Source organism: Lissotriton helveticus, chromosome 8 (assembly GCF_964261635.1).
Source record: "Lissotriton helveticus chromosome 8, aLisHel1.1, whole genome shotgun sequence".
Classification (NCBI taxonomy): domain Eukaryota; kingdom Metazoa; phylum Chordata; class Amphibia; order Caudata; family Salamandridae; genus Lissotriton; species Lissotriton helveticus.
The window spans coordinates 615,216,203-615,238,907 of NC_136069.1; positions in this window are offsets into that span (position 1 = coordinate 615,216,203).

A 22,705-nucleotide genomic window follows, 5' to 3' on the forward strand; every position below is an offset into this window, starting at 1 on the left:
CCTATAGGAATACATCACACACTGATACCCCTGCTGCAAAGAGTGTTACAAAAAAAAAAGATCTACGAACAAGCATAATTCTCATTGCTCCTCTAAGGTGACTCTCCTGACCCGCTCAGAAGAGGTCGCTCCCCACGCTCCCAAAGCTCTGTGGCATCGTAGCGCTTCAAGCTGCTCCCAAGGCACTGTGGCATTGTAGCGCTTTAATCTGCTCCCGAGGCTCTGTGGCATCGTAGCGCTTCAATCTGCTCCCGAGGCTCTGTGGTATCGTAGCGCTTTCAGGCTAATTTAGTCCACCGCTCGCTCTTCTGCCATTATCTGTAGCGCTATCTCAGTGTGATTGTTGGGGATTTCCTTGCACTACATTTCCTCTGCATTGCTGCCATTGCCTGTATTGTAATTGTAGTGCTCGCATTACTCTGCTCGCATTGTATTTGAAAGTAATTTATGCCCGATTGTGCATCTGCCCGTACAGTCACCTCAGTTTGTGCCCCAGTCTAGCCCTGTTTTGCTTTCTTTTTCTTGCTGCCATTTTGTTGTTGTTGTGCCTTTACAGCCCGTCTCTCCGCCCCGCTCACGCCTCCCAGCTGCTGCTCCCTCCCACAGATAGTTATTCACCGGCCCGCCTATCCCCGCGCTGTGACTCTCCTGACCCGCTCAGAAGAGGTCGCTCCCCACGCTCCCAAAGCTCTGTGGCATCGTAGCGCTTCAAGCTGCTCCCAAGGCACTGTGGCATCGTAGCGCTTCAATCTGCTCCCGAGGCTCTGTGGCATCGTAGCGCTTCAATCTGCTCCAGAGGCTCTGTGGTATCGTAGCGCTTTCAGGCTAATTTAGTCCACCGCTCGCTCTGCTGCCATTATCTGTAGCGCTATCTCAGTGTGATTGTTGGGAATTTCCTTGCACTACATTTCCTCTGCATTGCTGCCATTGCCTGTATTGTAATTGTAGTGCTCGCATTACTCTGCTCGCATTGTATTTGAAAGTAATTTATGCCCGATTGTGCATCTGCCCATACATTCACCTCAGTTTGTGCCCCAGTCTAGCCCTGTTTCGCTTTCTTTTTCTTGCTGCCATTTTGTTGTTGTTGTGCCTTTACAGCCCGTCTCTCCGCCCCGCTCACGCCTCCCAGCTGCTGCTCCCTAGCCCCACCGCCCCTCCACTATCCACATATGACAGATGCTTTTGCGCGCAGCGTTCACGCGCAGCGGACGCGCCCTATGCGCGCCGAAGGTGCACCAAAGGTAAGCCCGTCTACGCCCGTCCGCGCCTGGACCGCGCCCAGCGCCAGACCCCCTGGTTCCCGCAAATCCCTTCCCACCCGCATATCATACGACGCAGGAACCCTCTCAGCCCTTAACCCCGGCCGTCCACCAAACTGTTACCAAGCCATCCCAGGACACACCCATGGACCCTTCACCTGCCACTCCTGCAAGTTCAACTGCATCAGGACCCACACCAAATCCTCAAACTCCAAACAGAGCTCCGACACTAACCACCTAAAGTGCATCCTGCTCAACATCTGCTCGGTCCACAGACACTCCATTGAACTCTGGAACCTACTCGACACTACATCGCCGGATGTCGCCTTCCTTACAGAAACATGGATGAACGCCTCATCAGCGCCCGACATCGCCATAGCCATCCCGGATGCCTACAAGATCATCCGAAAAGATCGCACCAACCAAACAGGAGGAGGCATCGCCGTCGTCCATAAGAACACCATCCACATCACAACCAGCTCCGACGACAACCTAGCTACCGCCGAACACCTTCACTTCCAGATCCACACCGACCCCAAAACCACACTCAGAGGCACCCTCATTTACAGACCTCCAGGACCTCGCACACAATTCAGCGAAGACATCACTGACTTCATCAGCCCACATGCCCTCCCCTCCGAGAACTACATTCTACTGGGAGACCTCAACTTCCACCTGGAAAAGAAAAACAACAGCAACACCACCACCCTTCTGGACAACCTGGCCAATCTCGGACTCAAACAACTTGTTGACACCCCCACTGACTTAGCCGGACACACGCTCGACCCTATCTTCTCATCCAGCAAGCACATCTCCTTCGTTCAAACCACAGCCCTCCACTGGACGGACCACAGCTGCTTTCACTTCAACTACAAAATGACCATGACCCACAACCCCCCACAACCTATTCCTCGAAGAAATTGGAACAAAATCACCACCGACCAACTCTTCACTTCGCTTCACCAAAACCCCCCGGCCAAACCATCGGACCCAAATCAAGCAGCCTCCAACCTCACACAATGGATCACCCACAGCGCCGACGAAATAGCACCCCTGAAAAAACATTATATCAAGCAATGTAGCAAAAAAGCCCCCTGGTTCAACGATGACCTTAAGAAATCCAAGAAGCTCTGTCGTACTCTCGAGAAAGCCTGGAGAAAAAACCCAACCACCGACAACCTGGCCACCTTCAAAAACACCACCCGCAAACATCACCAACTGATCGGATCCAACAAGAAATCAGCATTCAAGGATCGACTCGACAACAACGCCCACAACAGCAAGGAGCTATTCAACATCGTCAAAGAATTCACCAACCCCACCGCCGGCACCAACGACATCACTCCCTCCCAAGACCTCTGCGACTCTCTATCCTCATTCTTCCACAACAAAATCGCCGAAATACACAACAGCTTTGAAATCCAGTCCGAAGACCAGTCCACTCCACCCACCTCCGAACCAAAACCGCACTCTAACAACCTTTGCGCCTGGAACCCAATCACCACCGAAGATACCATCCGCCTGATGAACTCCATCCACTCAGGATCTCCAACCGACCCATGTCCCCACCATATCTTCAACAAAGCAGACTGCATCATCGCACCCCATCTCCGCGAGGTCATCAACTGTTCCTTCAACTCCGCAACCTTCCCGGAAAGCTGGAAACATGCCGAACTCAGCGCCCTTCTGAAAAAAACCACAGCTGACCCCACCGAACTTAAGAACTACCGCCCCATCTCGCTCCTCCCATTCCCTGCCAAAGTCATTGAGAAAGCCGTCAATAATCAGCTCTCCACCTTCCTTGAATCCAACAAATCCCTCGACCCCTCACAGTCCGGCTTCCGAGCCAAACACAGCACCGAAACCGCCCTCATCGCAGCAACAGACGACATTCGAACCCTAATGGACAATGGAGAAACAGCTGCCCTCATCCTACTTGACCTTTCAGCAGCCTTCGACACAGTCTGTCATAGCACCCTCATACAACGCCTCAGCAACGTCGGAATACAAGGCAAAGCATTGGACTGGATCATCTCGTTCCTCGCCGGAAGAACCGAAAGAGTCCGCCTTCCCTCTTTTAGATCAGTAGCCACCGAAGTCATCTGCGGCATTCCACAAGGATCATCACTCAGCCCAACCCTCTTCAACGTATACATGAGCCCCCTCGCATCCATTGTGCGCCAACACAACCTCAACATCATATCCTACGCAGACGACACCCAGCTGATCCTCTCCCTCACCAAAGACCCAAACACCGCTAAAACCAACTTGCACGAAGGAATGAAAGAAGTAGCCGAGTGGATGAAGAACAGCCGTTTAAAACTAAACTCGGACAAAACGGAAGTCCTCATCTTAGGATCATCCCCCTCTGCCTGGGACGACTCATGGTGGCCTCCGGCCCTAGGAAACACACCCACACCCACGGACCACGCACGTAACCTGGGCTTCATCCTGGACTCCTCCCTCTCGATGACCAGACAAGCCAACGCCGTCTCATCATCCTGCTTCAACATCCTACGCATGCTCAAAAAAATGTTTTGCTGGATCCCCACCGAAACAAGAAAGACGGTCACTCACGCACTGGTCACCAGCCGACTGGATTACGGAAACACCCTTTACGCCGGAACCACAGCCAAACTACAGAAAAAACTCCAACGCATCCAAAACTACTCAGCCAGACTCATATTAGACATCCCTCGGCAAGCTCACATTTCCGGCCACCTGAAAGACCTCCATTGGCTCCCCGTCAGCAAGAGAATAACGTTCCGTCTCCTCACCCACGCACACAAAGCCCTCTACAACCTAGGACCAGAATGCCTCAACACGCGAATGTCCTTCTACACCCCCTCCCGCCAACTACGATCATCCAATCAAGCCCTCGCCGCAATTCCGCGAATCCATAGATCCACATGGGGGGAAGATCCTTCTCCTACTTAGCGGCCAAAACCTGGAATTCCCTCCCCACACACCTCCGCCTTACTCAGAACCACCTTTCCTTCAGAAAGCAATTAAAAACTTGGATATTCGATAAGTAAAGCACCCCCTCCCTCAAGCGCCTTGAGACCCTCTGGGTGAGTAGTGCGCTATATAAATTTCTGAACTTGAACTTGAACTTGAACATTGTGCCTCAGAGAAAAATAAATTGTGTGATAAGAAAGAATATCAATTTTAGGTAGGAAGGCAGGAGATATATTGACCATCTCTGTTCTTGAGTCAGAGGGTATCTATCAGAATTCACATGCCCAGAAATAAAATGCAAACATAATGATCCACCTATTTGTTCTTCCAGCAACCCACTCTCTGTCCGCTTCAGTTCCTTCTTTAGCCTCACTTTCCAAGAAGTTCTGATGTACTACTCATGTGTTATGCTTCATTTCCACTATCGGAATATCTATCTCTATAAGTGTTAAGCAGTTTCTTCTCCATCACGCTTTCTCTTTTCCTTCGGGCAGCTCCATCGCCCACTATCCTCCCCAAGGCCCTTCCAAATATTAGGTGTATATGGGAGACAGCCTTTCTTTCAGATGCCTTTCTTCCCACATACACATGGGTACCGGGTAAGGTGCACACATGGACTTAAGAGGCTAAGTGATGCTTGTGAATCAACAACATGAGAAAGGTGTAGGGCTTTGGAATATTTTCCCGCCTCCAATGAATCCCAATATGGTAGCTAGAGTGGAGATACTTATGTCTTATTGTCGTGCCCTAAGACCAGGTTACAATAAGCATGACTATGATTGAATAACCTAGCTCATAGAGTAACTTTATTTGCTTCACACAGACAGTAAAAATCTCACATATTCAGTGGCTGAGTCAAAATTTTGTATGTACATCCGAAGAGTATATGCAAGATTAAGTGCCTAATTACGATTACAGCAGTGCACAGGACTGCGGTAATCGTGGTGGCAGACTGACCACAGAAAAACCAAAGGGGATGATGGACAGAGTGTTGAACAATGCAAGCACTCACCCCCCAGTCAACTGATCTGGGTTTAATCCATCATCATTCTTTAGCTCACTCCGCCACCCCAGTTCAGACATGGCCATATGCAAATCAGTCTGACCCTGTGCCTCATGGGAACAGTCCGCCGAACTGCCAAGCCATGAATTCCCTGGACCGGAAACAAGCATCCTGGGACCGGTTTATTGCTAATCAGCCGTCATCAGCCAGGCTAGCTTGAATCCAGTGGCAAAGTGAGCAAGGGACCCACGTCTGGGCATACCCTGCCAACTTAGGGTGACCAAAGAAACACCAAAGGGGATGATGGACGGAGTGTTGAACATTGCAAGCACTCACCCCAGTCAACCGATCTGGGTATAATCCATCATCATTCTTTAGCTCACTCCGTCACCCCAGTTCAGACATGTCCTTATACAAATCAGTCTGACCCTTTGCCTTATGGGAACAGTCCAGCCCGAACTGCCAAGCCATGACTTCCCTGGACCGGAAACAAGCATCCTGGGACCAGTTTTTGGCAGACTGACCATGCCACACTGCAGGTCCAGCCGCAGTATTCAGAGCGTGGCAGTCGGACTGCCACAAGTCCACCGGCTCCGACGGAATCAAGGATCCCGCTTGGCTGGTGTTCTGCTACTGGCATGAACTTGCTGGTGGTGGCACTGCTGGCACTGCCAAGCATATTCTGAGTTGCCTTTTCAATACCAATTCAAAACAGCTTCATTCGGTTGGGACATACAACCATAAAAGCACAAATTATAACACATGATAGTTTAAAATTGATATAAATCGACATACATGTCAAAAGGGCGTACAGTTACAAGTTTCCATTATTCGTCCTATGTTACATCAATTATCCTAATGTGAGCATTAAACACATTACAGCTTTACATAATAAGAGTTAAGAGTAACACCACAGATTTACAAAGTGCAGTTTAAAGTGCATAGATAATAACATAACTCTAGATGTAAACAATAGACTCAGAGCAGCATAGCATGGTTATGATTACAAGGGATCAAATCACATGGGCTTAGAAGGTACAAGATCTAAAGTGTACAGTGCATGATAAATAAAACTTCCCTAAACATGAAAAAAACATTACAGCTTCTAGTAGCTGGGGTTAAGAGTAACACCCGGGTTTCACAAAGTGCCTTTAAGGTGCATAGATTCATGGGCGTATTTTGCGGATTCGCAATCCGCGAATTTGCGGATTTGCGTATTTGCGGATTGCGAAAATCCGCAAATTCCGCGAATTGTCGCGGATTTGCATATTTTTTGGGGGGGTGTGTTCGCACGGGTTTCTGCAAGTTCGCGAGGGTTTTGTACAATTTCGCAAATTGCGAACTTACTTGTCGGGTCGCCAGTTTTGCGAACTTGTTGTTTCTACGTGCCCAGCCTGTTTGCAAGGCTTTCTTCATCACTGCCACCCTCTGTCACCACTGGCACTCTCTTTGGTCACCCATGCCACCCTCTGGCTCACCCATGTTACCCTCTGTGTCATCACAGCCCCCTCTGGTTCACCAGTGTACATTATTGGGGCAAAGCAAAGCACTGCCATCCTGTCAATACTGGCACTCTGGTTCACCCATGCCACCCTCTGGCTGGCACACCCATGCCACCCTCGGTGTCATCACAACACCCTCTGATTGACCAGTGAGTGTACATTATTGAGGCAAAGCAAAGCACACCTGCTAAGTGCTTTAAGTTTTGCAAACAACAACACCTGCCCTGCCCCAACTGACATTAATGAAGGCTGGCACCTGCTTGTCTGCTCCCTTTCCTTTTTGTTGCAATGTAAATTGTTTTTTAACAGGATGCAATGGCATACTTGTAACTATTCTGTGACTGTCAGAGCAGGGTCACACAATAGTTGCAAGTAGGCAACCGGATTCTGGAGGGCCCCTTCAGGAAGCACTACAGGTAAATGGTTACAAATGATGAGCTCGAACTTTTGCACCTGCTCGTTGGTTTTGCTTTTGCAAAACTCGTTTTTCGGTAATTTCGCCCTATTCGCGAGGCGCGTCGTCGTGCGAAATCGACCGTGGAAGCCGCGAACTCGTGCGAGTTACCCCAAGGTTGACTATGGGCGCCGCCATTTTGTTTGCGTGACGTATTTCCGTTTCCGCCCGCTATGTGTAATCTCGCGCGATGAGCGCCTTTCGAATACAAGTTCGCACGAGTTCGCGAGAGAAATTTCTTACACGCACGTGTTCGGGCGGCCATCTTGTTTTTCATTCATTCCTATGTGTCTGGGCATGGTGTTTCTATCCTCTGTATATCTCTGCCATCCTTTGCTTGTTTTATTTTTTTTTTGATCTATTAAACTTTTTTTATATCCCTCTTGTTTTCTAGGTCTATATTTTTGTGTTTTAGTCTACTTTTGTTTACTTTTCAACTACTTTTTTAAACTTTTATTTCCTTCTTTTCTACTCTTATTCTTTTTCATTTTATCTCCTTACCTGCCCAGAACATGGTGAAGACAGCAGTCAAGCTGCCCAAGACGGCCGCCGCAGCCCGTGCCCGTGTGGCCGCTTGAGGGCGGAAATGGTGGTGCCCCGGGAGATCTTCAGTCCTGAGGAGGTGGGCTCACTGGTTTATTATGTGCAGCGCCGTCTCCCCAGGACCATCGCGGCAGGCGGCAGGATCGCTGCCGGTTACACCAACAGCCAGGAGCGATGGAAGCGGTGGGGGCAGGTGTGCCGGGCCCTTTTTAACATCACGGGGGTCCAGCGCACCTATAATCAGGTGACCCACCGCTGGACCGATATCCTGGACCGGGAGCACGACCTGCTCGACCTGCTGGGAGTGGAGGTCCCCGGGCTTGGTGACTAGTAGTAGCAATTTTTTCATCACTCGTCACTACTCTGTTTTTTCTCCTGCTCTGTGTGTTATATAATATTGCAAATGTTTGCTTTAACTTTTTTACAAAGAGCAATAATGCTGCTGATTACATTGATAGGAGAGGTAAATTAATATTTCAAAATCTTCTGTGCATTTCAGGTGCACTGCTCTCCTTCTCTGTGGCGGTGCCACTGCTTATTTGTTTTCTATTTTGTGTTCATTTATTTGGGCTGAGTAATGTATGAGTGTACTTTACAGAACTGCGTAATGCTAGACACAAAGGGGCAGATTTACAAGCCCCTTGCGCCACGTTTACGCTGCCTTACCTGACGCACAGCGACGTAAACGTGGCGCATCCCTGCGAGTCATGTACAACGTGATGCATCTAGGGAGATGCGCCACGTTAAGACCTGGGCCTGCGCCACAATGGGAGCGTTCCCACGCAGGGGGAGGGGGTGGGGTGGCGGTCAGGCAGATGTGCGCCTCGCAAAAGTGCCTGCGAGAAATCTACAAGATTTAACGCAGGCACTTCCGCGACGCTGCTACGTCAATTCTTTATGCCTGCTTGCTTGAAGCAGGCGTAAGGACTGATGCGGTATGTTGAGTATTGGGCAGCCCTGAGCATTGCTAGAGTTGCATCGCGCCTGCGACGCGACTCTAGAGATGCACCCCTCTTTCGTCACGAGATGCGTCACGCATCTGCCTACCCTTGCACCAGGGTTTGCCGCATTGTAATTGCGGCGCATCTGCCGTGACGCAAGGTTAGTTTTGCGTTACGCATTTGTTCTGGTGCACAGCTGGAGGTGTCCAGCTCAGAACTCGTAAGTATGCCCCTAAGTGTCAGATTAGCAATTACCTGCACATCCCTGCAAAGTGTGAGGCACGCCAGCACCACCCATGGTGCGCCGTATTTTCAATTCGGCACGCCAAGCGTTACGCATCGGTGCCGTAAAGGCGGCTCATTGATGGAGTTGCGTTGCAACGATGGCGCAGCTCCAGCAATGCTGAGTCAAGCCGTAAGTCTGCTTCATGCAGGCTCAGGGTTTCAGTGACGCATCATTGTCCTAAATGACTGATTGAAATTTTATCTATTCCCCATAGCCACTTTTAGCATGCGTTCCTGCGCAGGAACGCCCTCCCTTGCGCTGGAATGCTCCCTTATGGCGCAGGGCTTTAGAATGGGATGCATCTCCCATATGCGTCACGTTGTTAATATACGCCACACCATGGCGCCTCTCTTGTTGTGGCGCTGCGTCACAAAAGTGACGCAAGAACGGAGCAAAAGAGCTGCAAGGGGCTTGTAAATCTGCCCCTAGAGTAGAGGCTCAGGTGCAGTCCTTCCTTTGTAGCCCTCTTTTTGGCAGAAATAGTTGGTTCTTGTTCTTTCTAAATGTTTGATTTGGTTGACAAGGACATCGACAAGCAGCAATCATCAATTTTTTCTGTTCTTTCTTTCATGTTGTACGTCAGGTCCGCCCAGGGGCAAGCGGACAGAAACAGTGGATGCAGTGGCTCCAAAGGAGGAGGATGCAGGCCAGGGCGGCGAGTGCTCCTTTGCTGGCCCCAGTAGGTTTTCATTTAAATATAGAGGACCTATTGTTGTCCAAGCGTTCCTAATTTAATTTTTTCGAAACAGTGTTTAGATAGGAGCAAAATCAATAATACTACTGTTGCAGGGACAATTCTCCACAAACCAAACTATGGACACCAAAGACCAGAGTCATAATATTTCAGAGTGGTGTGTTTGGCACACTGTATAAACCTGGTAGTGTCAGCGGCACGGACTCCTCCTTGCAAAAATTACAAAACCTTTCGCTCAGTCACTCTAGTCTGGAGGACCAAAAAACCACAGAGTCTATTCAAGTTTAAAAGCTTTATTAAAAGTAAAAGTAAACACATATATTAAAATAAAGTTAGCTGGAAAAGGAAAAGTGCTTGGTGCTGAGTTGATGAGTAATGGAAGTTGGAACACATTTCTTGTGGTCGAGCCGAGCTTTCACCTGGTTTAGTTGATGTTGCTCTTGTCCGTAGAAGTCCAGCGTCTGTCTGTTCAGAGAAAAATGGTGTGTGTTAAAATTAAGCAAGCATTCATCAATTGTGACAAAGAAAAGCAGCAAGACAACAGCCTTCCCTGGAAGGAGGGACATTTTTACTTTAGACTAGAGTACACAGTCAATTATTTTTTCTGTTGTTTTCAAATTTCTTCCTTCCTAAACCAAATACTAGTGAGTGGTGTAATCTAACAGTCTTAAATATATTTTTTAGGTGGAACATCTGGTGGCGGGGCCAGCTCGGACGTGATCGTGATCGACTCCGAGTCTGAGGACTACTCTGTGGAGGATGCGGCGCCAGAGGACAATCAGACTATGAGGAAGCAGGCAGTGGTGGTGGCGAGTACAGGTAAGCTGGATCATGGTACTATCTGACTCTTAGATAGCATATGATGTGTATCCAGTGCTGGCCCAGTGACAAATTACAATATGGTAATTACAGCAGGCTGGGACCGACAGACAGATAGAGGCAGAGAGAGAGGAAGACAGAAGGAGAGAGAGAGAGAGGGAGGGAGCCAGAGGGAGGGTGAGGGAGGGAGACAGAGAGAGAGAGACAGCGAGGTAGAGGGAGACACAGGGAGACAGAAAGAGGGAGACAGAGAGCGAGAGAGAGAGGGAAACAGACATATCGCCTGGGCCTGGTGCAGATGATACGGTTGCTGGTGTGGTTAACAGCTCAGAGGAAAAGTCACTCACTTCTGCCAGATCTCTTTCATATGAAAGAGCACCAAACCATAAGCGCCCCACCTTGCCCCTCCATGCAGACGCCCATGATACTGGCCTGAATAGATTTGTACTGCGCTGGCTAGTTGCTAGTTGTACTGTGACACAACTTCCTGCTGAATCATTTTGTGTTAATCATATTTTTAAAGAGCATTCGTTACAGATTATGTCTTTCTTTCTTCTATAGTTGGTAATACTAAAACTGCAAAATCCGCTTAGATCACACCATGCTCCGGGAGGAGTACGATGCCCTGGCCCTAAGGCATGATGCCCTGGAGGCCAAAGTGAACAACCTGCATCCGTAGAGTGTCCCTTGCCCCTTTTTTAGAGACTTTTGGGGGGTGGGAATTGGGAGTTGGGTTTTTTGGGGACTTTTGATGGACTATTTATTTGGGGTTAGGGAGGGTCTTGCGGGAGATTATTTTGTTAGGGATATAAATATACTTTTTCAAACTTTATCTGAGCATACCTGTTTTTTACTACTTTTGAGCCTGGTGGGTGGTGGTTTTGCAGTAAGTTCGTTTTACTGAACACTGTCATCGTGTTGGTTCACGTGTAATAGGCCAAATGTTTTCCAAAGTAAATGCCTGTCACAGAGTTTGTTAATTCAAGAGCCCTAGGACTTTACTGCTAGTACCACTGTCACTCTCTCGCCTCTCGGAACACTCCATTATACTACCTCCCATCCAAACGCTTATCTTACCTGTAATTTGTGTTTGAGGGCTGGCTCCACCTGGAATTCACAGTGTCCTAAGGCGTTCTGCAGCAGGGCCCCAACTGGAGTTTCCCGGCGTGGATTTTCTGCAAAACAAAAGCAATCAACATTAGAAATGTGGCAGCGGTGCTCACACAACCCAAAAACCTAGAAGCCCCACAGACAGCACCCCTGAGACAGGCAAGCGAGCAATAATAACGCCTAAACGTTCACGTGTAATAGGCCAAATGTTTTCCAAAGTAAATGCCTGTCACAGAGTTTGGTAATTCAAGAGCCCTAGGACTTTACTGCTAGTACCGCTGTCACTCTCTCGCCTCTCCGAACACTCCATTATACTACCTCCCATCCAAACGCTTATCTTACCTGTAATTTGTGTTTGAGGGCTGGCTCCACCTGGAATTCACAGTGTCCTAAGGCGTTAGGGGACTCGTCAACGTAAGTTTCTTCATTGTGCAGAATCCAGGCATCAGCATTATGGGTAATGGATAGGGTGAGTCTGGAGGAGGAGGACTCAGGATAGACGACCAGGACTGAGTTCTTGTCAACTAACTGTTGTGAACCTGAGGAATGCTGCGGCATCAAAATCAAGACAGTTCTGTTGATGGGCTTGTTGTTTTATTGGTTGATTACAGTTTTGTTGGGAATGTGATGAAGCACTTGCTAAAGAAAGACAGACACACAGGAATAAAAGTGAATAAGGAGGACTAAATTTAAAATTAATGAATGATTGACTCATTTTCAGAACTCGCTGTCAGGGAAGCAGAACTCGTCCTCATACTCTGCTAAATCATCAGTCGGGGTTACTTCTAGTAACTTAGGAGAACTTTCCTCAGGTAGGTCGGTGTCCTCTTCTTCCTGCGTGGATTCTCGTACTCTGTAATCTGGTGGTATGAAGTGCTGGTTCATCTTTATCAAGGTGAGCCGCTCCACATTTGCGGGCAAGAGGCGGGACCTTTTGGAAGTCACAATGCCACCAGCAGAACTAAAAACACGTTCTGAGGACACGCTTGCGAGTGGGCAAGACAAGTAATTGATAGCCAGGTTGGTGAGCTCTCGCCATATTTTTCTTTTCCCATGCCAATACGCCAATGGATCCTCAGTAATATTGACCTCTGTTGAGTCATCCAGATAGGCCTGCACCATTGAAAGAATGTCCTCCCGGATTCCTGTACTTTGCACTTCTGTGTCCTTTCTAGGACAAGGAAACCCTAGCTGAGTTAGCCAACCCGCTTCAGACATATCGCCTGGGCCTGGTGCAGATGATACGGTTGCTGGTGTGGTTAACGGCTCAGAGGAAAAGACACTCACTTCTGCCACAGGCACTGATGCAGAAGTGTTTTTTTGGGACGCCTGATGGCCTGCTGTTTCACTAGTAGTACTGTCTTCTCCTACAGTTTCCTTCCGCTCTCTTTCAAAACGAATGGCTGACTGAGCTAGCCAACCTTTGTACTCTGTAACATCCGATGTTTCAAAAGGAATTATTACTTTGCCAAACAATGGCTTTTTGTAACGTGGATCCAGAATAGTAGCACAAATGTAGTGCTGTTGTTTCTTGATTTTTACAAGCCGTTCATTGCTAACTAGGCGTTGTAATAATCTCTGCGCCAACTCATGTGCTTCGTTCTTTCCAACGTCCTTTAATTGTGAAGACACCACCTTGACTTGGTGCTCGAGCTTCAGCAACAATGGGATAGCTTTGCTCAAAGAACAGTCCTCCCTGCTGACGTCACGCGTGAAGACCTCAAAAGGACGAAGCATGTCTGTCAGGCTTTTAACTAGCTGCCATTGCTCCACCGCTAGCATCATTTCTGTCGTACCACCACCCAGGTTGTAGAAATACTCATTGACTACTGGAAACAGCTCATGCAGACGCCCAAGCATGTAGAAGGTTGAGTTCCAACGTGTTGCCACCTCCTGGATAAGTGCTTTCACTGGCATTCTACGTTCATTTTGCTTGCGCCTCAGCTCCTTCCGGGCCTTAAAAGAATGGTTGAAATGTGTGCATATTCTTCTGCAGATGGTCAGTGTTTTGTCGACTGCAAGTTCTTTTTTCAAAAAATTTTGCACAACAAGGTTGATACAGTGCGCCAAACACGGCACTCTGAAATAGAAACCGTCCTCCATGGCCCTAACTACATTGCTGCCATTATCTGTAGAAACATAACCAAGCTTGCAATTTCTTGGGGGCAGCCATTGCGAGACCTTTTTGTTAAAGTCAGCCAAAATGTTGACTGCAGTATGACTTTTCTCCATGCCAAACATGGCTAATGTTGCATGTTTACGAGCACCCTTAAAAATCTCGACCAAGTCACCACCTGCATTTATCTGTTTTATGACTCCTGAAAAAGAGACCCAGTGTGCAGTGATGCACATGTAATCAAGGGCTTGGCAACTGGTCCACATGTCTGTTGTCAGGTGTATAGTGTGAACAGCACTCTTCTGCAAAGCTGCCCCCACCAACTCAAGCACCTCTTTATGTAGTGCTGGAACAGCAACCCTGGCAAAATAGAACCGGCTAGGAACCTTCCATTTAGGGGCCAGTGTTGCCACGAGTTCAAGGAAACCCACACCTTCGACAAACGAAAAAGGGAGAAGGTCCACCGCTAGCATTTTAGCCAGCTTAGTGTTATACAGGCGTACAGTTGGGTGGTTGCGTTGAAATTGCACATCTGAGGAGAACATGGCTGAAATGGTGCGCTGGACAAATTTTGGGATGATGCTGATGCCTTCTTCGACCCACTTCTGATCAGTGTTGACATTTTCCGCATTGGTGTGTCTCCCAGACTCTCAGTGTGCCTCCTATGTGTTCCGGAGGGTGTGGTGCTGCCAGGAGTACTGGGTGCAACCGGACACATGTCTGACGCTTCTTCTACCTCCCGGTCATCTTCAGATGAAACACCTAGTATGGGTATATTTTGTCCACTTGCCCTTTGGGATCGCTTTCCCTTGACGTTTGCTAGGTGCGGAAACCATTCGACAGCGTGCTTTCTTTCAAGATGACCTATCTGGCCTCTGGTTCCATAGTTGGTACCAGTCTTACCACGGCTAACGCTAGTCTTACAAATGCAACAAACGGCTATGTTATCATACTTTTCATGGACACTAAAAAAGTTCCAAACTGGGGACTGGAAACTTCTGGTTTTGCCGCACGAGGTGATACTGCTGCCAATGCCAGATGAAGCAGTGGTGGATGAGCCTTGCAGACATCTACTGGGTTGTGCAATTATTGCAGCAACCTTACTTGAGGGAGTCGAGCTGGATGGAGTCCCCCTCTGGGGAGAAAATATGGGAGCTGTAGGTTTTGTTGAACTTGTTGTACTACTTGACTGCGTTGGTGGTGCTACCAGTGCCACGTCGCCAGGGTCACGCTCAGCATGACGTCGGGATAGGGTATAAATGTCTGTGTGCTGCATGGCCGGTGTGGCTGGAATGACGTGTGTGATGACTAGGTCATTGCTGTCATCCTGTTCATCAACATCAGAATGAACCACTTCATCAAGTCCGACGTTCGGATCCATAAGTATGAGCTTTCCGGGGCCCTTCCTTTTAACATTTGATACCTTTCGCAGCTCATGGTGTGCCTCCCTCTCAGACGTCGGAGATGGTTGCCAATCTAGATCCAGATCATCATCTGATGGAGCGGGGCTTGAAGAGGAACTTCTACACACCCTCCTTGATCTTTTCCTTGCTGGGGAGCTGGGAGAAAATGAATCATCAGGAGGAGTGGCTTCGTCTTCCTGACATGATACCCCGGCTCCAAAGTCAATTTCCTCCTGTGCCCCTACTTCTGGAAGAACAACCATTGTGGGCACTTGCACCGCTCCATGCGCCGCTACATGGGCATCTTCACTGACCTCTACTTGCAAGTCTCCATGGACCTCTCCTTCTCGGTCTTCTCCTTCTCGGCCTTCTCCTTCTCGGCCTTCTCCTTCTCGGCCTTCTCCTTCTCGGCCTTCTCCTTCTCCTTCTCGGCCTTCTCCTTCTCCTTCTCGGCCTTCTCCTTCTCGGCCTTCTCCTTCTCGGCCAGCTCCTTCTCGGCCAGCTCCTTCACAGCCAGCTCGTTCACAGCCAGCTCCTTCACAGCCAGCTCCTTCTCGGACAGCTCCTTCTCGGACAGCTCCTTCTCGGACAGCTCCTTGCGCATGTACTTCTGCTTGTACTAGTAGCCCATGCAGTTGTTGTTGCGGCTTTGGTTGTTGAATAGTACTTGTGAGATGAGTTACAACCTGTGTTGATGGTGTGCTGCTACTTTCTTGCGATGAACCAACATCACTGGTCGTTGGTGATTCAACAACTAAACAGGCTACCTGTGCAGCACTCATGGTGGGCCTTTGTTTTTTTTGTTGTTTTTCCCCAAAAAATTTATTGGTTGAGCCACCAGTCTCCTTGGTAAGTGGTGCCACTTGCTTCTTCTTCTCCTTAGTAGAGACATCTTTCTTGCAAGAGGACCTACGGGCACCTCTTTTTGGAGCCATCTTCTTCAGATGTCGGAACAACAGGCCGCAGCAGGACTTCTTCCTGGCACTGATGCTCAACGATGATGCAGAGTTTTGTGCACCTAAAAGCAAACGAAGACAGAGGAACATCAGTAAATATATGTTGCTTATGTAGCGCTTCAATAAACAGTTTGCAAGTAGGCATTTATGAATACACACGTGCACACCACACAATATGGAAATTTCAAAATTAGGATTTGCTAAATTTTTGGGAAACAGGAATTTAACATTGATCCAAGAGAGCACACACAGAGAGGGTTGTACTTCCATGTACCCCTGACTCCGCCTGGGCACAATGGGTGAAAGCAAGGCACAATGGGTGCAGGCCTATGTCTCAAAGCTCACTGCCTGCCTTCAAAATGGCCGCTTGACCCCCATCCACATGGCCAGGACCATGCCTCAAAATGGCCACCACCAACATAGCCAGCCCCCAACCCCTACTCCAAAAAGTCAAAAAAACACAACACAAATCAAATCACCACAATCCAATGCCATCCATCAAGTTTCAGAAGGCTTATGCTGCCTGCTGGTGGTTTTCCGGTGCAAAATTGCAATTTTTACAATTTCGCGAGTGCGAGATTGTTGCTTCACGGCGCGAACGTGGCGAAAAACCAGCAAAGTCCGCGAACAGACCGATTCTGGGCCCCCTGGGCATAATGGATGACATCAGAGCACACTGGGTACAGGCCTATGGCACAAAGCACACAAACTGGCTAAAAAATGGCCCCTAGACCCCCACCCACACGGGACCAGGCAATAAAATGGCCCCCACGCACATAGCAAGCCCCCAACACCACCTCAAAAAGTCGTAAAACACACAAAAATCACCACAATCCAATGCCATCCATGCCCTGGCCAGAATCATGTTAAAAAAAAATTCAACAAAACAGTTGTATCATGCATGCACCCATAACTAAGCCTGGTGGTTTTCAATTCATGTGCAGAATTGTAATTTTTACAATTTCGCGAGTGCGAGATTGTTGCTGCGCGGGACACGAGCAGTGCGAACACAAGCAAAAACATCCTCAGCTCGCGAACTTGCAGATTTTCCCCCCAAAAAAGTCGAAAAAAAAGCAACACACACAAAAATCACCACAAACAAACAACATCAACTTACTTCTTTGTGAAATCAAATTTCGAATCCAAAAGTAATCCAAAAGGCCTCAAATCCAAATATCCAGCAGCAACCACAAAAAGTAATCCTTCCCAGTCAAGATCGAAATTAAAGTGGCCAGGAAATGGAATAAGCAATGGGAGGAGCTTGCTGGACAGGAACAGGAAGTTGGAGACTGGGGCACTTCCTTCACCCACCCCTATGGGAGGAGCTTGCTGGACAGGAACAGGAAGTTGGACACTGGGCCACTTCCTTTACCCCTCCCTTGTAATTTTTGTACTTTCGCGAGTGCGAGATTGTTGCTGCCCGCGCCGCGGACCGCGAGCAGTGCGAACACAAGCAAAAAATCCGCTTCGCGCGGATTTGCGTATTCTCGCCACATCCGCAAGAGTTCGCGGATTGCGGATTCTCCGAAAATACGAAAAATCCGCGAGCGTAACGGATTTTACGCCCATGCTTAAACATAACTCTAGATGTAAACAATTGACTCATAGCAGCATAGTATGGTTATGATTACGAGGGATTGAATCACATGGGCTTAAAAGATACAAAATCTAAAGTGCATGAAGCAGGATCAATATCAATCAATCAAAGGTACTTTAAGCGGTTACAATTATTACCCATCAAAGCATACAAACTACAAAAGATCATTAACATTAGAACAGTAAAATTTAAAGTAAAAGTACTTCAGTTTTCCTTCCACTCAAACAATACAGAATTGGTGGTAGCGATATCCTTGTCCAATCAGAGTAATACAACTGAGCCAGGGAGTAGGTTCTAATAATTATAGGTGGGCATCTGCTGGTAACTAAATGATGCAGGCCCCCTTCTACCCCCCCGGTGGCATCCCTCCACACTCCACCTTTTAATTGGCGAATACGCAGGTCTAGGGTAAAAGTCGCACAGTTCAAGAATTGTTATAGGCCCATCTCCTCTTTGTGGCTCCCAGCTTCGCAAATAAGGGACGACCTGGTTATCCCGGAAGTTAACAATAACCAGGTCTCCCGCCATGTTCTTGGGACGGGAGCCTATCCACCCCACCCTTCTCACATTTAGGATTGTCCCGTTAATATTGGATGGAAGCGGTCTGTTCTTTGTCATCCTAAACTGGACTTTGTTTTTAAGGTCCTGGTGTCCTTCAATTTTTCCGGTAGTGAGCTCAGGGACTCCCGAGAGGAAACACACGTAAGGTGCTGCCTCTGGTGGTAAATTTATGGATTCGTTACTCGCAGCTAACCCCTCAGAACGTTTGCCTACTTTCGGGCATCCAGCTCGGGGGACAAGCTAAGGGCCATTGTCGGTACTTTGACTGCCTCCTTATTTTTAGAGACTGCTAGTACAGGATATGGTGGCTTAATCTGAGCAGTTTTGCTGTGTACAGTGGAGTCAGACGTTTTTAAGGCAACTACTCTCTGGGATTGGTTGTTTAACTTGGTTGGCTTGGTGTTTTCATCTATTATTGAGAGTTTTTCCCCAATTCTCTCTATCCTGTCAATAAGCGGGGATAATAGAGTTTTTACCAATACTTCAAAGTGGGCCAACAAAACAGATGGTAAAAGGAGTATAGGGGTTTCCAGTATTTGACATTCTTTGGGTGACTCAGGAGTGATGGTGGCAGTAACCAGAGGGGAGCTTAAGTTAATTTTTGGGAATTTAGCTGGTTTTCCCTTGAGTTTAATACCCTTGCGTTTTATACTCTGGGTAGGGGCCTGAGGATGTACTATCCCCTGAGAGGTAAATTTTTCTGTTATTACTGTGGGAGTCTCCACTGGGCTTTTATTAGGTTGATCCAGATTCCTGGGCTGGGGGCTTCCGATACCCATAGGGCATGATGGGGAGCCCGTTTGTTCAATTCCCTGTTCTATGGGTATATACCTAGTGTTGCAAATAGCATTTAGTTCCCTCTGAAGTAAAGAGTTCGGCAAGTCGATTAAGAAAGGGGGGGATCGTTCGTAACATGTGGTGTCCGGATAGGCTGTGTTCAATTGTCTCAAAAGCCGAAGACACCCTAGTTAAATATAGGTCCAAAGTCCCCTTGAATGACCCTCCTTGAGAGGCGGATTGTTTAGATGACCCTTTGGTGGTCATAGTGCAACAAGCTTGGGTCCCAGCTACACACACCTAGTACAGGACCAGTGAGTACCTAGGTAGATTAAAAAGGTACTGAACAACAGTAAACAAGGACAATCGTTATTACACTATAGATGGTTAGTCTCTAATTGGGCATACCTTAGTTCATGTCAATAGCCCCGGGAGACCAACCAAGATGAGTGTCCCGACCTGACCTCCTCTGGCCTCTGAGGGCCACAGAGGGCCCGCCCTTTGCCCGGGCTTAGCCCGGCGCAGTCCCGCGATGCGGAGGGAGCCTCCTCCGTTATCAGCGCCTCCGGCAGCGCAGAAACCGGAAATGTCCCACTCAGGCTGCTGGGAGCTGTAGTCCGCCGGCGGCCGTGCAGGTGGAAGGCAACGGCGGCGTGCAGCACTGACAGCGTGTGGGCCCCAGCAGCAGGGGCGGAGTGTGCCCGGTGAGTCACTCCTGCACCTCGACTTAGGTGCTGTGTTCCCCCGCTCCTCAGTGGGAGCCTCCTCCGTTATCAGGGCCTCGGGGCGCGCAGAAACCTGAAATGTCCCGCTCAGGCTGCTGGGAGCTGTAGTCCGCCGGCGGCCGTGCAGGTGGAAGGCAACGGCGGCGTGCAGCACTGACAGCGTGTGGGCCCCAGCAGCAGCGGCGGAGTGTGCTGGGTGAGTCCCTCCTGCACCTCGACTTAGGTGCTGTGTTCCCCCGCTCCTCAGTGGGAGCCTCCTCCGTTATCAGCGCCTCCGGGCGCGCAGAAACCGGAAATGTCCCGCTCAGGCTGCTGGGAGCTGTAGTCCGCCGGCGGCCGTGCAGGTGGAAGGCAACGACGGCGTGCAGCACTGACAGCGTGTGGGCCCCAGCAGCCGCGGCGGAGTGTGCCCGGTGAGTCCCTCCTGCACCTCGACTTAGGTGCTGTGTTCCCCCGCTCCTCAGTGGGAGCCTCCTCCGTTATCAGCGCCTCCGGGCGCGCAGAAACCGGAAATGTCCCGCTCAGGCTGCTGGGATCTGTAGTCCGCCGGCGGCCGTGCAGGTGGAAGGCAACGGCGGCGTGCAGCACTGACAGCGTGTGGGCCCCAGCAGCAGCGGCGGAGTGTGCCCGGTGAGTCCCTCCTGCACCTCGACTTAGGTGCTGTGTTCCCCCCACTTAGGTACTGTGTCCCCCCCTTTTTATGGTGGTGAGCCCGCCATGAAAACGGTGGTGGAGAGGCAGCAAAGGGGACCCTAACAGGGCCCCCTGTCTGATCTGGGCCTGGAGGTACATTTGGGGGGGTCACATGTTGTGCCCCCCCTGTAATTGCACCCCGTTCCTACATGGTATGGCATGATTGCTGCTGAGCTGGGGGCTGATTTCATTGTGGTGGGGAATGATTTTGTTGATGGAGACCTGCGTGTGCTTTGAAATAAATAAATCGAAACGAATTTCATTCAGCACACGCAGGTCCCCATCAACAAAATCAGCCCCCAGCTCAGCAGCATTCCAAAACGCCCGGTAGCCAGTCCGGCCCTGCTCACCCACCTCTATTAGTGACAGAGTGTTGTAAGTTAAGCCTATCACCCAGTTTAATGTTAGGTGTAGTTGATCACTTCCGATAGGGATATCTGATGGCATTGAGTCAGCAACTCTACACTCTGGAGAGACCAACCTTGATGATAAATGGAGCTGACCATGTTCTGGCCCACAAAGACAATGGAGGGTACAACCTAGAGAGCAAAGGGCACACTAATACCCCTGAGAATAGTGCACATTCAAACTTGGTGCTGCAATGGCCAGCCAAGTCTAACAAAAACAAGCCGTTTTATAAGTTGGAGAGAAACTCGGGCTCTATTAACTTCTGGAATCTGAGTACGAACTAGAATAAGATACTTTAGTCTGCCAAGAACCTTGTCTGATTGATCATATGTGAAGTCTTCTAGCACTTCATGTTAAGGAGTAATTCCCAACTGTAGGTCTGTCATGAGGTTTCTAAACACTTATATGAGCAAATATTCTTAAACAATACATTTTTTCTTTTTTCAAAAATAGTTTGTACATGAGCTATAATTTACTTTTAAAAACGAACCAGGTCAAATTGCTAACAAAGACACAATTTATCTCCATTTTTTGTTAAATAAAATAACTCGAATGAGGACATACAGCTTTCAAATTGCTATTCTCGTAATTCCATTATAAAACATTTTTTTATTAGCAAACTCGAAAGGGCCAAGTCAGAAAAGACGAAGTCAGAACATTGATTCTTTCAAATACAGTAGAGCACCAACCACCGTTTACGTACGGTCAGAATTATGAGTTTGGCTGTATAATGCATCTGATAATTAGCTGATGTGTTTAATACTTAAGCTATAACTTCGGCATCTTAAAGTTGCCAACATTTAACAGGGAAAATTGTACGGTATTTACTGTACCACGTGGCTTTTGGTGCGTAAAACACAACAATCCGCATGTTATTCCCCACAAACTTGTGATATGTGTTATTTACTGCACACGATAAAACACATACCCCATGCTATCATTGTATATCATGTGCGATACATTTCGCCTCAACTTGTAATCAGGGTTTTAAACTCATTGCTGCCGCTGGTGAAAGCAAGACTTGCACACAAGTAATCTGTCAACTAAAATGGAGAAAGTGTTTGCGGAATGAATGATTGCGTGGCTGCAGTAATGCAATACAACCTTGCCTCATCGAAACGAGGACTGGAAATCATGTTTGCTTGTGTTCTTTTCTTGTTCCTAATTTAATATACTTCTGCTGCCAACAAAGCACCTTAAGGGTTTGAAATATGTAGCTTAGTGCAAATAAATCTCATTACAGGACCTGCTTAGTGTAGAAATGAGGAACAGTGGAAAACGCAACCAGGAAGTTGATTTGACATGCTAAATGAAGCGGAAAGGCCATGTTCTGTTCAAGGAGGGATTGGAGTAATCCGGCTGTCTGCAACGTTTAAACTGAAGCAGACATATTTGAATGGGAAGTTAACTTCCTCTGTGTAAGTACTGCATTTCGATACAGGTCTGTTTTGAAAAAGTAAACAACTGCCAAAAGTGTGCTTATCAGCATCCTCTGCAGAAACATCCATTCTAAGCTTCTGCCGTAGCAGCGGTCACAGTGTTTGTTAGCGAGCCTTCCCAGGGAACAGTCTGAGGCTATGGCCCCCATTTACTAAACTTTGTAGGGGGGGGGGAGTCATGAAACGCAATATAGCGCTGTGCATGCAGACCTTTAACATGGTGAGTACATTGATGCATTCTATTGCCTTGTGTGTTGCGTCATGTAATCTCTAGTAAATGTAGCGTTATATAAATTACAGTCTCATCTACAGATAAGCTATAGTACAAAAACAGGCACAAATGATAATAATGAATTGAAAGCTACAGAAAAGTAGTTATTAACCGTGCTAAATAGGCACAAAAATTATTCTCAACCAGTGGCGGTCCTCCGCTATGGCGGGGAAACGTTGCCTCACTGCTT